The sequence below is a fragment of the Idiotropiscis lumnitzeri genome, unplaced genomic scaffold, assembly GCF_059441095.1.
Source record: "Idiotropiscis lumnitzeri isolate Australia: NSW breed Sydney's pygmy pipehorse unplaced genomic scaffold, RoL_Ilum_1.0 HiC_scaffold_114, whole genome shotgun sequence".
Classification (NCBI taxonomy): Eukaryota; Metazoa; Chordata; class Actinopteri; order Syngnathiformes; family Syngnathidae; genus Idiotropiscis; species Idiotropiscis lumnitzeri.
Window position 1 is genome coordinate 265,222 of NW_028283652.1, and position 12,875 is coordinate 278,096.

Below are 12,875 nucleotides of genomic sequence, written 5' to 3' on the forward strand. Positions count from 1 at the left end.
CCCATCTACGGATTTTAGTCCGCATTTAACCATGTGTATGTGCCAACAAATCATTGTACACATTTGCTGATATTTGTCATATATCTGTGACTTCAATCATGCATTGTAGATTGTTGTGACACATTTGTGACTGTGGTTATAGTTTCAGATTCTTGTTACGTATTTTTGGATTGAAGTATTTGCCACAATAAAGACAACATGTATAAAATGCAAAATTTTGAAAGGAACTCTCGCTTACGGCCATACTACCCTGAGAACGCCCTATCTCGTCCGATCTCGGAAGCTAAGCAGGGTCGGGCCTGGTTAGTACTTGGATGGGAGACCGCCTGGGAATACCAGGTGCTGTAAGCTTTTGCATCGCAAAAATAAAAAAAACTTTTGACAAATGTAAGCAAGTATGCGAGCTGCTTTTTTATAAATTTCCACATATTCGCCTGACAGGCTGAGAGCACAAATTGCCAACATTCAGCGTCCCCTGCCTTTGGGTGTTGCTACAGTCTCGCCGTGGACGACTCGCAAATGCGTGTGGCAATTTGCAAATGCGTGTCTGGAGACTTGACTGTGGCTCCGGAGCCACACATTAAGACCAAAAGGGTACCCTCGGAGTCTACAGGTGTAGCAGACATATGACCCGATGCAGTCCGGTTGGGTTGGTGCAGTGAGTGTTTACTAAATAAAAAGTTAATGAATCAATTTTAAAAAATGGCGTTTACTGAATTCAATAAAGGAAAGTATAGTTAATGTGGCAATTAGCAGGTGTGGAGAAGCTTCATTCATTTTTTTTAGCTTCACTGGTTATATCATTGGTTCTTATTTTATTAGTTCCACTTTATTCTTCCATTTATTCCAATTTAATTTAAATAATGTCAAATAAATGGTACATGACCATGGGTGGATAGCAGTGAACGCCCCCCCAAGTTATTGGTGTATATATTGGTGGTACGGGGCTGGTATAATATTAGTGCCCCCATGTGGTCCGAATGTGTAGCTACGGAGCCACACACAAGTCTCCTGACACGCATTTGCAAATCAGCACACGCATTTGCGAGTCGTCCGCGGCAGGACTGTAGCAAACGTCACCTGTAAGAAAAGGTCCCGTTTTTACAGGTCGCCCATCTACGGATTTTTGTCCGCATTTAACCATGTGTATGTGCCAACAAATCATTGTACACATTTGCTGATATTTGTCATATATCTGTGACTTCAATCATGCATTGTAGATTGTTGTGACACATTTGTGACTGTGGTTATAGTTTCAGATTCTTGTTACGTGTTTTTGGATTGAAGTATTTGCCACAATAAAGACAACATGTATAAAATGCAAAATTTTGAAAGGAATTCTCGCTTACGGCCATACTACCCTGAGAACGCCCGATCTCGTCCGATCTCGGAAGCTAAGCAGGGTCGGGCCTGGTTAGTACTTGGATGGGAGACCGCCTGGGAATACCAGGTGCTGTAAGCTTTTGCACCGCAAAAATAAAAAAAACTTTTGACAAATGTAAGCAAGTATGCGAGCTGCTTTTTTATAAATTCCCACATATTCGCCTGACAGGCTGAGAGCACAAAATGCCAACATTCAGCGTCCCCTGCCTTTGGGTGTTGCTACAGTCTCGCCGTGGACGACTCGCAAATGCGTGTGGCAATTTGCAAATGCGTGTCTGGAGACTTGAGTGTGGCTCCGGAGCTCCACATTAAGACCAAAAGGGGACTCTCGTAGTCTACAGGTGTAGCAGACAGATGACCCGATGCAGTCCGGTTGGGTTGGTGCAGTGAGTGTTTACTAAATAAAAAGTTAATGAATCAATTTAAAAAAATGGTGTTTACTGAATGCAATAAAGGGAAGTATAGTTAATGTGGCAATTAGCAGGTGTGGAGAAGCTTCATTCATTTTTTTTAGCTTCACTGGTTATATCATTGGTTCTTATTTTATTAGTTCCACTTTATTCTTCCATTTATTCCAATTTAATTTAAATAATGTCAAATAAATGGTACATGACCATGGGTGGATAGCAGTGAACGCCCCCCCAAGTTATTGGTGTATATATTGGTGGTACGGGGCTGGTATAATATTAGTGCCCCCATGTGGTCCGAATGTGTAGCTACGGAGCCACACACAAGTCTCCTGACACGCATTTGCAAATCAGCACACGCATTTGCGAGTCGTCCGCGGCAGGACTGTAGCAAACGTCACCTGTAAGAAAAGGTCCCGTTTTTACAGGTCGCCCATCTACGGATTTTTGTCCGCATTTAACCATGTGTATGTGCCAACAAATCATTGTACACATTTGCTGATATTTGTCATATATCTGTGACTTCAATCATCATGCATTGTAGATTGTTGTGACACATTTGTGACTGTGGTTATAGTTTCAGATTCTTGTTACGTGTTTTTGGATTGAAGTATTTGCCACAATAAAGACAACATGTATAAAATGCAAAATTTTGAAAGGAATTCTCGCTTACGGCCATACTACCCTGAGAACGCCCGATCTCGTCCGATCTCGGAAGCTAAGCAGGGTCGGGCCTGGTTAGTACTTGGATGGGAGACCGCCTGGGAATACCAGGTGCTGTAAGCTTTTGCACCGCAAAAATAAAAAAAACTTTTGACAAATGTAAGCAAGTATGCGAGCTGCTATTTTATAAATTCCCACATATTCGCCTGACAGGCTGAGAGCACAAAATGCCAACATTCAGCGTCCCCTGCCTTTGGGTGTTGCTACAGTCTCGCCGTGGACGACTCGCAAATGCGTGTGGCAATTTGCAAATGCGTGTCTGGAGACTTGAGTGTGGCTCCGGAGCTCCACATTAAGACCAAAAGGGGACTCTCGTAGTCTACAGGTGTAGCAGACAGATGACCCGATGCAGTCCGGTTGGGTTGGTGCAGTGAGTGTTTACTAAATAAAAAGTTAATGAATCAATTTTAAAAAATGGTGTTTACTGAATGCAATAAAGGGAAGTATAGTTAATGTGGCAATTAGCAGGTGTGGAGAAGCTTCATTCATTTTTTTTAGCTTCACTGGTTATATCATTGGTTCTTATTTTATTAGTTCCACTTTATTCTTCCATTTATTCCAATTTAATTTAAATAATGTCAAATAAATGGTACATGACCATGGGTGGATAGCAGTGAACGCCCCCCCAAGTTATTGGTGTATATATTGGTGGTACGGGGCTGGTATAATATTAGTGCCCCCATGTGGTCCGAATGTGTAGCTACGGAGCCACACACAAGTCTCCTGACACGCATTTGCAAATCAGCACACGCATTTGCGAGTCGTCCGCGGCAGGACTGTAGCAAACGTCACCTGTAAGAAAAGGTCCCGTTTTTACAGGTCGCCCATCTACGGATTTTTGTCCGCATTTAACCATGTGTATGTGCCAACAAATCATTGTACACATTTGCTGATATTTGTCATATATCTGTGACTTCAATCATCATGCATTGTAGATTGTTGTGACACATTTGTGACTGTGGTTATAGTTTCAGATTCTTGTTACGTGTTTTTGGATTGAAGTATTTGCCACAATAAAGACAACATGTATAAAATGCAAAATTTTGAAAGGAATTCTCGCTTACGGCCATACTACCCTGAGAACGCCCAGGTGTGGTTGGTTGAGTGATTGCAGGTGTGCCTGATTGTCACTCTGCGTGAGTGTGCAGAGGTGACAGTCAGAGCTCTATGCTCCTGGCTTATGTCTTTTTTTGTGGCAAATCTTGGTTAATCTTTTCTGAATTTTTGGGAGTTTTTGTTTAGCTTTTTTTTTCTCCTCCCAGCCTCCGTGCTGTGGAGGGGGTTTCTTTTGTTTCTTCTCCCCATCCCCCCCCTTCTTTCTCCCGGATCCAGGTTCAATGGACTCATTAGGACAAACCATGGAGCAGTCATTGAATCGAGTGCCTGATGGCATGCTGGCGGCGACCAAGAGACAAGGGTTGAACAGCGATGGAATGGTGAGCAATGTTGTGACTGAGAGCATAATTTTTGATAAAGACCTCACGGTATTTCTGGACATAGACAATGGTGATGAGATCACTCCTTTATGGTTAATTAGGGGAATTAAGGAAGTGTGTGGGCAGATTAAGGCCTGTCGGAGGATTTCCTCTGACAAATTTGAAATAACAGTTAGCTCTATTCAAGCGAAGAAGAAGCTACTTGATGGCTTCCGGATGGGCGCGGCGCGGATACATGGTCGGGAGATAACAACCGACGAAATGGTCGTATCCTTTCTACACCTGCCGGCATATATTGAAGACTCCGAAATATATGATAAACTTCAGTCCTGGGGCGTATCGGCGACCTCCAATGTACGGAGGAAAATGTGGCCGGGCACCGATGTAGCTGACGGGACCCGCTTTGTTAAAGTAAGATTTACTGACACTGTAAAATCTTTACCATATTCTGCTCGCTTCATCACTGCCTCAGGGCCTGAATATTTCAGGGTGATCCATGATCGACAGGTCAAAGTGTGTAGAGGTTGCCTGTCCCCGGAACATGTGTACAGGGATTGTCCGGAATTCTTGTGCCGGAAATGTGGCAAGCAGGGGCATTATGCCAGAGAATGTAATGAGACTCACCTTCGTCGTTGTGGTGTGTGCAGACAATACCCTGTCCTTTGTGTTTGTGGCGAGGATATTTCTGTGGCCGCACCGATAGAAATGGAAGACAGTCCCACTATCGCAAAGCCGGTTGTCCGCCTGCCAGAAACAAACCTTTCAAAAGCTCACCTGTTTGAGAATAGTGAGATGAGCTCTGATACAGTGCTGTGTGGGACAAGGGTGCCTGTAGTGGAGGGAGTTATAGGTCAAAATCCTAGCTCTACTCACGAACGAGGCGGGGGGGGTGCGCATCGCCCTACCCCTGATCCCATGTCGACCGGGGCCGAACCTTTGAAGGGGGTGAGTGTTGGGCAGATTCCACTCTCTGCCCCTGAGAGGGGGGGGACAACTATGGAAAGTTGTATCCCTAGGCCGGGGAAGAAACAACATCCAGAAAGGATCAGCAGTATCAATTTTTCCCTGCCGACCTCCCTAAATGCCTCGTGCACCGGCGATACGGGAGAGAGCGAGATATCTGCGGTGGGGAGGAATGTTGGTCAGCCTGAAGGCTCATCATTGCCCCAAATGATGCCGCAATGCCACATGGCAGAAGCCCCCTTACCGGTCGACAAGTGTCATGACAGTTGTAAATTGTCTGATGACAAAATGGAACACAGCACAGCGGAACCCAAAAAGAGGCAATCTGAAGGCTTGAGAAAAGGAAGATCGAAGAAGTCTAAGTGATAAGCCGCTTCCCCTCCTATCTTTAAAATGACTGTTCTCCTTGTGTCAGCTAATGCCTGCGGGCTGCGGAGCAACCTCAAAATTGACAACATTTTACATAACACAAAGTGGGATGTTCTTTGTCTGCAAGAGACCTGGTGGAGCCAAGAGCATGTTGACAAGATTCGTCGCATGGTACGTGGCTCTGTACATGTAGCCCTCGGCTCCCCCAGGTCTTGTGGCGTAGCAATCCTGTCTAGGACCTGTGCACTGGGCCACCCCAACCTGGTGCATGCTGATCCGGGGGGCAGATTTATAGTGGTAGACTTTAATGGCTCATTGCCTCTCCGACTCATCAACCTCCATGCACCAAACCTGGAGCTAAAAAGACGAGACTTTTTCTTACATGAGTTTTCTTTTGTCAACAATAGAACAATCATGACTGGCGACTTCAATGTCGCCCTGAGTAAATTGGATATTAGTGTCAACAACACCTACAAAAATGATGTCAGCAGAAATTGTCTACTGAACTTGATCAACAACAACAATATGTTAGAAATCTGGAGAACCCTAAACCTCAGGGGGAGGGCTTTCTCGCGCAAACAAATAGTACTGGGCACGCTTAAACAATCGCGCATTGATTTGTGTTTAGCGTCTGCTTCCCTTGCGCAGAGACTGGACAATCCCAAGTACACATGGTCTGGACAGAGTGATCACGCGCTACTGTCGTTTGATCTATGTCTATACAAAAGCAGGCGGACCGGTGGTCTCTGGGTCTTCAATAATTCGCTTCTAGAAGATGAGAGCTTTATTTCAAAAGTAAACACTTTTCTTGATGGGATAAAGGAGGAGTCTAAGTATGTAGACAGGGTCACAGACTGGTGGGAAAGTGTCAAACTACGTTTAAAAAAATTGTCAATTAATCATTGTAGAGCTAAGTCTTGGGTGGAAAAATTAGAGGAGAACACTGTGAGAGACCAATTGCAGAAAATAACTCTATCTGCGGCGATAACACGTGGGCCTGTGGACCCGTTATTTTTCTCGCTGCAACATAAACTCGAGCTGCTTGAAGCAAAGAAGTGTAGAGGGGCAGCCCTGAGGGCCAAAGCTCAAAATGCTGTAGAGGGCGAGCGATCAACAGCGTACTTTTTGGGACTGGAAAAAAATAAACAAGGAAAAGCATATATATCTAAATTGTGGTCTCACAAATCTCACGCGATGGTCACGGACATTGATGACATTTTAGAAGAGGTCGAATTTTTCTATACTGATCTCTTCAAATTCCGACAACCGTTGACAGATCATGCCACCGAGGCCATAGCCGCCTTAAACCGTGTACTGAGTGTGGACGATAAAGACATGTGCGACAACTCAATGTCCGAATTCGAAATCACAAAGGCAATCCAAGATCTAAATAATAAAAAAAGCCCAGGTTGCGATGGTCTAACGGCTGAGTTCTTTAAGGCTTTTATGAAAAAGCTGTCACCTATCTTGCGCAATTTGTTTCATCACATGGAAAAAAAAGATCTGGTCCCTTCATCATTTTGCGAAGGTACCGTTACGTTAATACACAAGAAAGGTGCGTCTGAACAATTGAGCAACTATAGACCGATTAGTCTTTTGAACACTGACTATAAAATCTTAGCCAAAGTTTTAGCAGCTCGTCTCAAAAAAGTAATAGGTACCATCATCTCCGAAACGCAGTCATATAGCATTCCGACAAGGGATATTTCAGACACTATTTTAAGTATAAAGTATTTAACTAAACACATGGCTGCCTCGTGCGGAATTCATGTCAGCCTCGATTTCGAAAAAGCCTTTGATAGGGTGGAGCACACTTTTTTATGGAAGGTGCTTGACAAATTTGGATTTGGGTCTTCCTTTACCAATTGGATAAAACGTCTGTATGCAAACGCAGCCAGTAAAATCAAAGTGAACGGACTACTGACAGGACCTGTTAAATTGGGAAGGTCAGTGAGACAGGGGTGCCCCCTGTCCTCACTACTCTTTAGCCTTGTTGTAGAACCACTTGCGGCCCTCCTCAAACAAAATAACAGCATAAAAGGCATTTGGACACCAAGTGGACGCGAAGTTAAGATTCTACAGTATGCGGACGATACAAACCTGTTTGTCAGAGACGTGGAGAGTCTAAGTGTAGCTCTCAACGAGCTCAACATTTTCTGCCAAGCCTCGGGTGCAAAAGTCAATTTTGATAAGTCCACCATGGCCGTTTTTGGTACCACCAGCGCTGTGCCAAAGACCTGGGGTTTTAAAGAGGCCACACTCAGCCAAAAAATCCTTGGTGTTTGGATTGGGGAGAACACTTCTCGTTGTGATGAACAGCAATGGGAAACAGTTTTACCACAAGTAAAATCCACTTTAGATATGTGGAAATTCAGGAATTTAACTCTGAAAGGGAAAATATTGGTCATCAATAACCTGTGTATTTCAAAATTAATTCACTCACTGACTGTCACTCACATGTCCGCGAATGTTTTAAATAGATTAAATTTAACTTTTAATTATTTCATGTGGAAGAGGGAAAGAGGTTTCATTGGGCACTATACCTTGATCGGTGATGTCCAAGCAGGTGGCTTAAATTTGACAGACATTGGCACAAAAACGGCTGCACTACGCTTGAAGCTGCTCAGAAAGTTTTTAAATCCTGCCTTCTCAGCTCCCTGGAAGGATTTTCTTCTGCCAATTTTAGAGGGTCTAGGCTGCTACGGCGTCTTCAATCTCTGCCAGATGTTGCCTCGCACGATGTTCCCCCCTCTGGACCCCTTCGAAAAAGAAATCTTAGAGGCGTGGTGGGCATTGCGGCCATGGGTTAGGACAGAGCCAATGTCACTCCATCAACTGCAGAACATTCCACTTAGGTTCAATCCCGATCTCCTGGGCGGTGAGCCAGGGAGTGGGGAAAGGATGTTAAGTGGGGTTTTAGAAAGTGCACACATCAGAACAATGGGTGATTTATTAGACCAGAAAGGGAATTTTAACATTGAACGCATTCGCACCTTGTTTCGCTTCCACAAAGTTCCCTTTCGAAGGGCCACTGTGTTGCGCTCAGTGGGAAAAATCAGAGACTCCGTGCATTGCCACTGGGGGCACCTTCTGGGGCGGATGTCACAGAGTGAAGACACCACCACAAAGTCAGATTTAAATTATGTGCTGACCTTTGGGGCTCGACCGACTAGACTGGCAGAGTGCACAACAAAACTACTCTATCATGTGTTGCTAACCAAAATACTGAAAAAGCCAACAGCAGAAAACGCGTGGCGTCAGGCATACCCCACCCTGGCTCCCTCGTCCATCTGGGCTGACATGTTTAACTGGTGTACTCCACCCAAGGTAAGTAACACTGATTTTAAAATAAGACACAGGATAATCTTTCCATGTACAACGCTGCATGCTTTTCTACCAAGTGCCTATGACAGGACATGTCCAGTGTGCGGAGAGGAACCGGAGGATTTTCACCATCTCATTCTCCAATGCCGAGTCGTGCGACATTTCAGATCCAGACTAGAAGATCTCATTGCCAGGAGGCTGGGGGTGAAACTCCCCTCGCCGGTAGTCGGTGGTGGCGGTGACCAGAATTCCTGGCTTCTCCTGTTCGGTATCATCCCTTCACCATGGAAAGGCCTAAATGTCAAAGCCCTCAAGCTGCTCTTGGCCATAGCACGTCATTCCATCGTCATCACAAGAAACATCCACCTGCATGAAAAAAGGAAAGGCGATCACTGGTCCATCTTCAAATCGTTGGTCATCTCCCATCTCACCCATCTTCAGGAACATCGACCCCAACGTTTTCAAGACGACTTGGCAGTAAACAACGGACTAGTAACTTTCTCTGCTGACAACAGTCTGGACATTCATTTTTAAAATGCATCCTTGGTTACGACTGTCTATCGTTGGACATCCCTACTGATGTTTGTTCACGAATGTTTGGATCTTGAGTCAAACCTCTATTTGTACAGATGTTTTTATTACAATAATAAAAAAAAAAAAAAAAAAAAAAAGAACGCCCGATCTCGTCCGATCTCGGAAGCTAAGCAGGGTCGGGCCTGGTTAGTACTTGGATGGGAGACCGCCTGGGAATACCAGGTGCTGTAAGCTTTTGCACCGCAAAAATAAAAAAAACTTTTGACAAATGTAAGCAAGTATGCGAGCTGATTTTTTATAAATTTCCACATATTCGCCTGACAGGCTGAGAGCACAAAATGCCAACATTCAGCGTCCCCTGCCTTTGGGTGTTGCTACAGTCTCGCCGTGGACGACTCGCAAATGCGTGTGGCAATTTGCAAATGCGTGTCTGGAGACTTGAGTGTGGCTCCGGAGCTCCACATTAAGACCAAAAGGGGACTCTCGTAGTCTACAGGTGTAGCAGACAGATGACCCGATGCAGTCCGGTTGGGTTGGTGCAGTGAGTGTTTACTAAATAAAAAGTTAATGAATCAATTTTAAAAAATGGTGTTTACTGAATGCAATAAAGGGAAGTATAGTTAATGTGGCAATTAGCAGGTGTGGAGAAGCTTCATTCATTTTTTTTAGCTTCACTGGTTATATCATTGGTTCTTATTTTATTAGTTCCACTTTATTCTTCCATTTATTCCAATTTAATTTAAATAATGTCAAATAAATGGTACATGACCATGGGTGGATAGCAGTGAACGCCCCCCCAAGTTATTGGTGTATATATTGGTGGTACGGGGCTGGTATAATATTAGTGCCCCCATGTGGTCCGAATGTGTAGCTACGGAGCCACACACAAGTCTCCTGACACGCATTTGCAAATCAGCACACGCATTTGCGAGTCGTCCGCGGCAGGACTGTAGCAAACGTCACCTGTAAGAAAAGGTCCCGTTTTTACAGGTCGCCCATCTACGGATTTTTGTCCGCATTTAACCATGTGTATGTGCCAACAAATCATTGTACACATTTGCTGATATTTGTCATATATCTGTGACTTCAATCATGCATTGTAGATTGTTGTGACACATTTGTGACTGTGGTTATAGTTTCAGATTCTTGTTACGTATTTTTGGATTGAAGTATTTGCCACAATAAAGACAACATGTATAAAATGCAAAATTTTGAAAGGAATTCTCGCTTACGGCCATACTACCCTGAGAACGCCCGATCTCGTCCGATCTCGGAAGCTAAGCAGGGTCGGGCCTGGTTAGTACTTGGATGGGAGACCGCCTGGGAATACCAGGTGCTGTAAGCTTTTGCACCGCAAAAATAAAAAAAACTTTTGACAAATGTAAGCAAGTATGCGAGCTGCTTTTTTATAAATTTCCACATATTCGCCTGACAGGCTGAGAGCACAAATTGCCAACATTCAGCGTCCCCTGCCTTTGGGTGTTGCTACAGTCTCGCCGTGGACGACTCGCAAATGCGTGTGGCAATTTGCAAATGCGTGTCTGGAGACTTGACTGTGGCTCCGGAGCCACACATTAAGACCAAAAGGGTACCCTCGGAGTCTACAGGTGTAGCAGACATATGACCCGATGCAGTCCGGTTGGGTTGGTGCAGTGAGTGTTTACTAAATAAAAAGTTAATGAATCAATTTAAAAAAAATGGTGTTTACTGAATGCAATAAAGGGAAGTATAGTTAATGTGGCAATTAGCAGGTGTGGAGAAGCTTCATTCATTTTTTTTAGCTTCACTGGTTATATCATTGGTTCTTATTTTATTAGTTCCACTTTATTCTTCCATTTATTCCAATTTAATTTAAATAATGTCAAATAAATGGTACATGACCATGGGTGGATAGCAGTGAACGCCCCCCAAGTTATTGGTGTATATATTGGTGGTACGGGGCTGGTATAATATTAGTGCCCCCATGTGGTCCGAATGTGTAGCTACGGAGCCACACACAAGTCTCCTGACACGCATTTGCAAATCAGCACACGCATTTGCGAGTCGTCCGCGGCAGGACTGTAGCAAACGTCACCTGTAAGAAAAGGTCCCGTTTTTACAGGTCGCCCATCTACGGATTTTTGTCCGCATTTAACCATGTGTATGTGCCAACAAATCATTGTACACATTTGCTGATATTTGTCATATATCTGTGACTTCAATCATGCATTGTAGATTGTTGTGACACATTTGTGACTGTGGTTATAGTTTCAGATTCTTGTTACGTATTTTTGGATTGAAGTATTTGCCACAATAAAGACAACATGTATAAAATGCAAAATTTTGAAAGGAATTCTCGCTTACGGCCATACTACCCTGAGAACGCCCGATCTCGTCCGATCTCGGAAGCTAAGCAGGGTCGGGCCTGGTTAGTACTTGGATGGGAGACCGCCTGGGAATACCAGGTGCTGTAAGCTTTTGCACCGCAAAAATAAAAAAAACTTTTGACAAATGTAAGCAAGTATGCGAGCTGCATTTTTTATAAATTCCCACATATTCGCGTGACAGGCTGAGAGCACAAAATGCCAACATTCAGCGTCCCCTGGCTTTGGGTGTTGCTACAGTCTCGCCGTGGACGACTCGCAAATGCGTGTGGCAATTTGCAAATGCGTGTCTGGAGACTTGAGTGTGGCTCCGGAGCTCCACATTAAGACCAAAAGGGGACTCTCATAGTCTACAGGTGTAGCAGACAGATGACCCGATGCAGTCCGGTTGGGTTGGTGCAGTGAGTGTTTACTAAATAAAAAGTTAATGAATCAATTTTAAAAAATGGTGTTTACTGAATGCAATAAAGGGAAGTATAGTTAATGTGGCAATTAGCAGGTGTGGAGAAGCTTCATTCATTTTTTTTAGCTTCACTGGTTATATCATTGGTTCTTATTTTATTAGTTCCACTTTATTCTTCCATTTATTCCAATTTAATTTAAATAATGTCAAATAAATGGTACATGACCATGGGTGGATAGCAGTGAACGCCCCCCCAAGTTATTGGTGTATATATTGGTGGTACGGGGCTGGTATAATATTAGTGCCCCCATGTGGTCCGAATGTGTAGCTACGGAGCCACACACAAGTCTCCTGACACGCATTTGCAAATCAGCACACGCATTTGCGAGTCGTCCGCGGCAGGACTGTAGCAAACGTCACCTGTAAGAAAAGGTCCCGTTTTTACAGGTCGCCCATCTACGGATTTTTGTCCGCATTTAACCATGTGTATGTGCCAACAAATCATTGTACACATTTGCTGATATTTGTCATATATCTGTGACTTCAATCATGCATTGTAGATTGTTGTGACACATTTGTGACTGTGGTTATAGTTTCAGATTCTTGTTACGTATTTTTGGATTGAAGTATTTGCCACAATAAAGACAACATGTATAAAATGCAAAATTTTGAAAGGAATTCTCGCTTACGGCCATACTACCCTGAGAACGCCCGATCTCGTCCGATCTCGGAAGCTAAGCAGGGTCGGGCCTGGTTAGTACTTGGATGGGAGACCGCCTGGGAATACCAGGTGCTGTAAGCTTTTGCACCGCAAAAATAAAAAAAACTTTTGACAAATGTAAGCAAGTATGCGAGCTGCTTTTTTATAAATTTCCACATATTCGCCTGACAGGCTGAGAGCACAAAATGCCAACATTCAGCGTCCCCTGCCTTTGGGTGTTGCTATACAGTCTCGCCGTGGACGACTCGC

At 44.0% G+C, this 12,875-nt stretch overlaps 6 non-coding genes across 6 annotated transcripts; all 6 read left to right on the forward strand.

Annotated features, from left to right (window-relative positions):
- The first annotated feature begins 232 nt into the window (after positions 1 to 232).
- LOC148315310 (5S ribosomal RNA) lies at positions 233 to 351 on the forward strand. The gene has a single exon (XR_015841178.1). It is a non-coding gene; the product is annotated as a 5S ribosomal RNA (ribosomal RNA).
- A 992-nt stretch (positions 352 to 1,343) lies between these two features.
- Positions 1,344 to 1,462, forward strand: LOC148315311 (5S ribosomal RNA). The gene has a single exon (XR_015840942.1). It is a non-coding gene; the product is annotated as a 5S ribosomal RNA (ribosomal RNA).
- Positions 1,463 to 2,457: 995 nt separating this feature from the next.
- LOC148315312 (5S ribosomal RNA) lies at positions 2,458 to 2,576 on the forward strand. The gene has a single exon (XR_015840943.1). It is a non-coding gene; the product is annotated as a 5S ribosomal RNA (ribosomal RNA).
- Positions 2,577 to 10,365: 7,789 nt separating this feature from the next.
- Positions 10,366 to 10,484, forward strand: LOC148315313 (5S ribosomal RNA). The gene has a single exon (XR_015840944.1). It is a non-coding gene; the product is annotated as a 5S ribosomal RNA (ribosomal RNA).
- A 992-nt stretch (positions 10,485 to 11,476) lies between these two features.
- LOC148315314 (5S ribosomal RNA) lies at positions 11,477 to 11,595 on the forward strand. The gene has a single exon (XR_015840945.1). It is a non-coding gene; the product is annotated as a 5S ribosomal RNA (ribosomal RNA).
- Positions 11,596 to 12,588: 993 nt separating this feature from the next.
- Positions 12,589 to 12,707, forward strand: LOC148315315 (5S ribosomal RNA). Its single transcript, XR_015840946.1, has one exon. It is a non-coding gene; the product is annotated as a 5S ribosomal RNA (ribosomal RNA).
- The last annotated feature ends 168 nt before the right edge of the window (positions 12,708 to 12,875 follow it).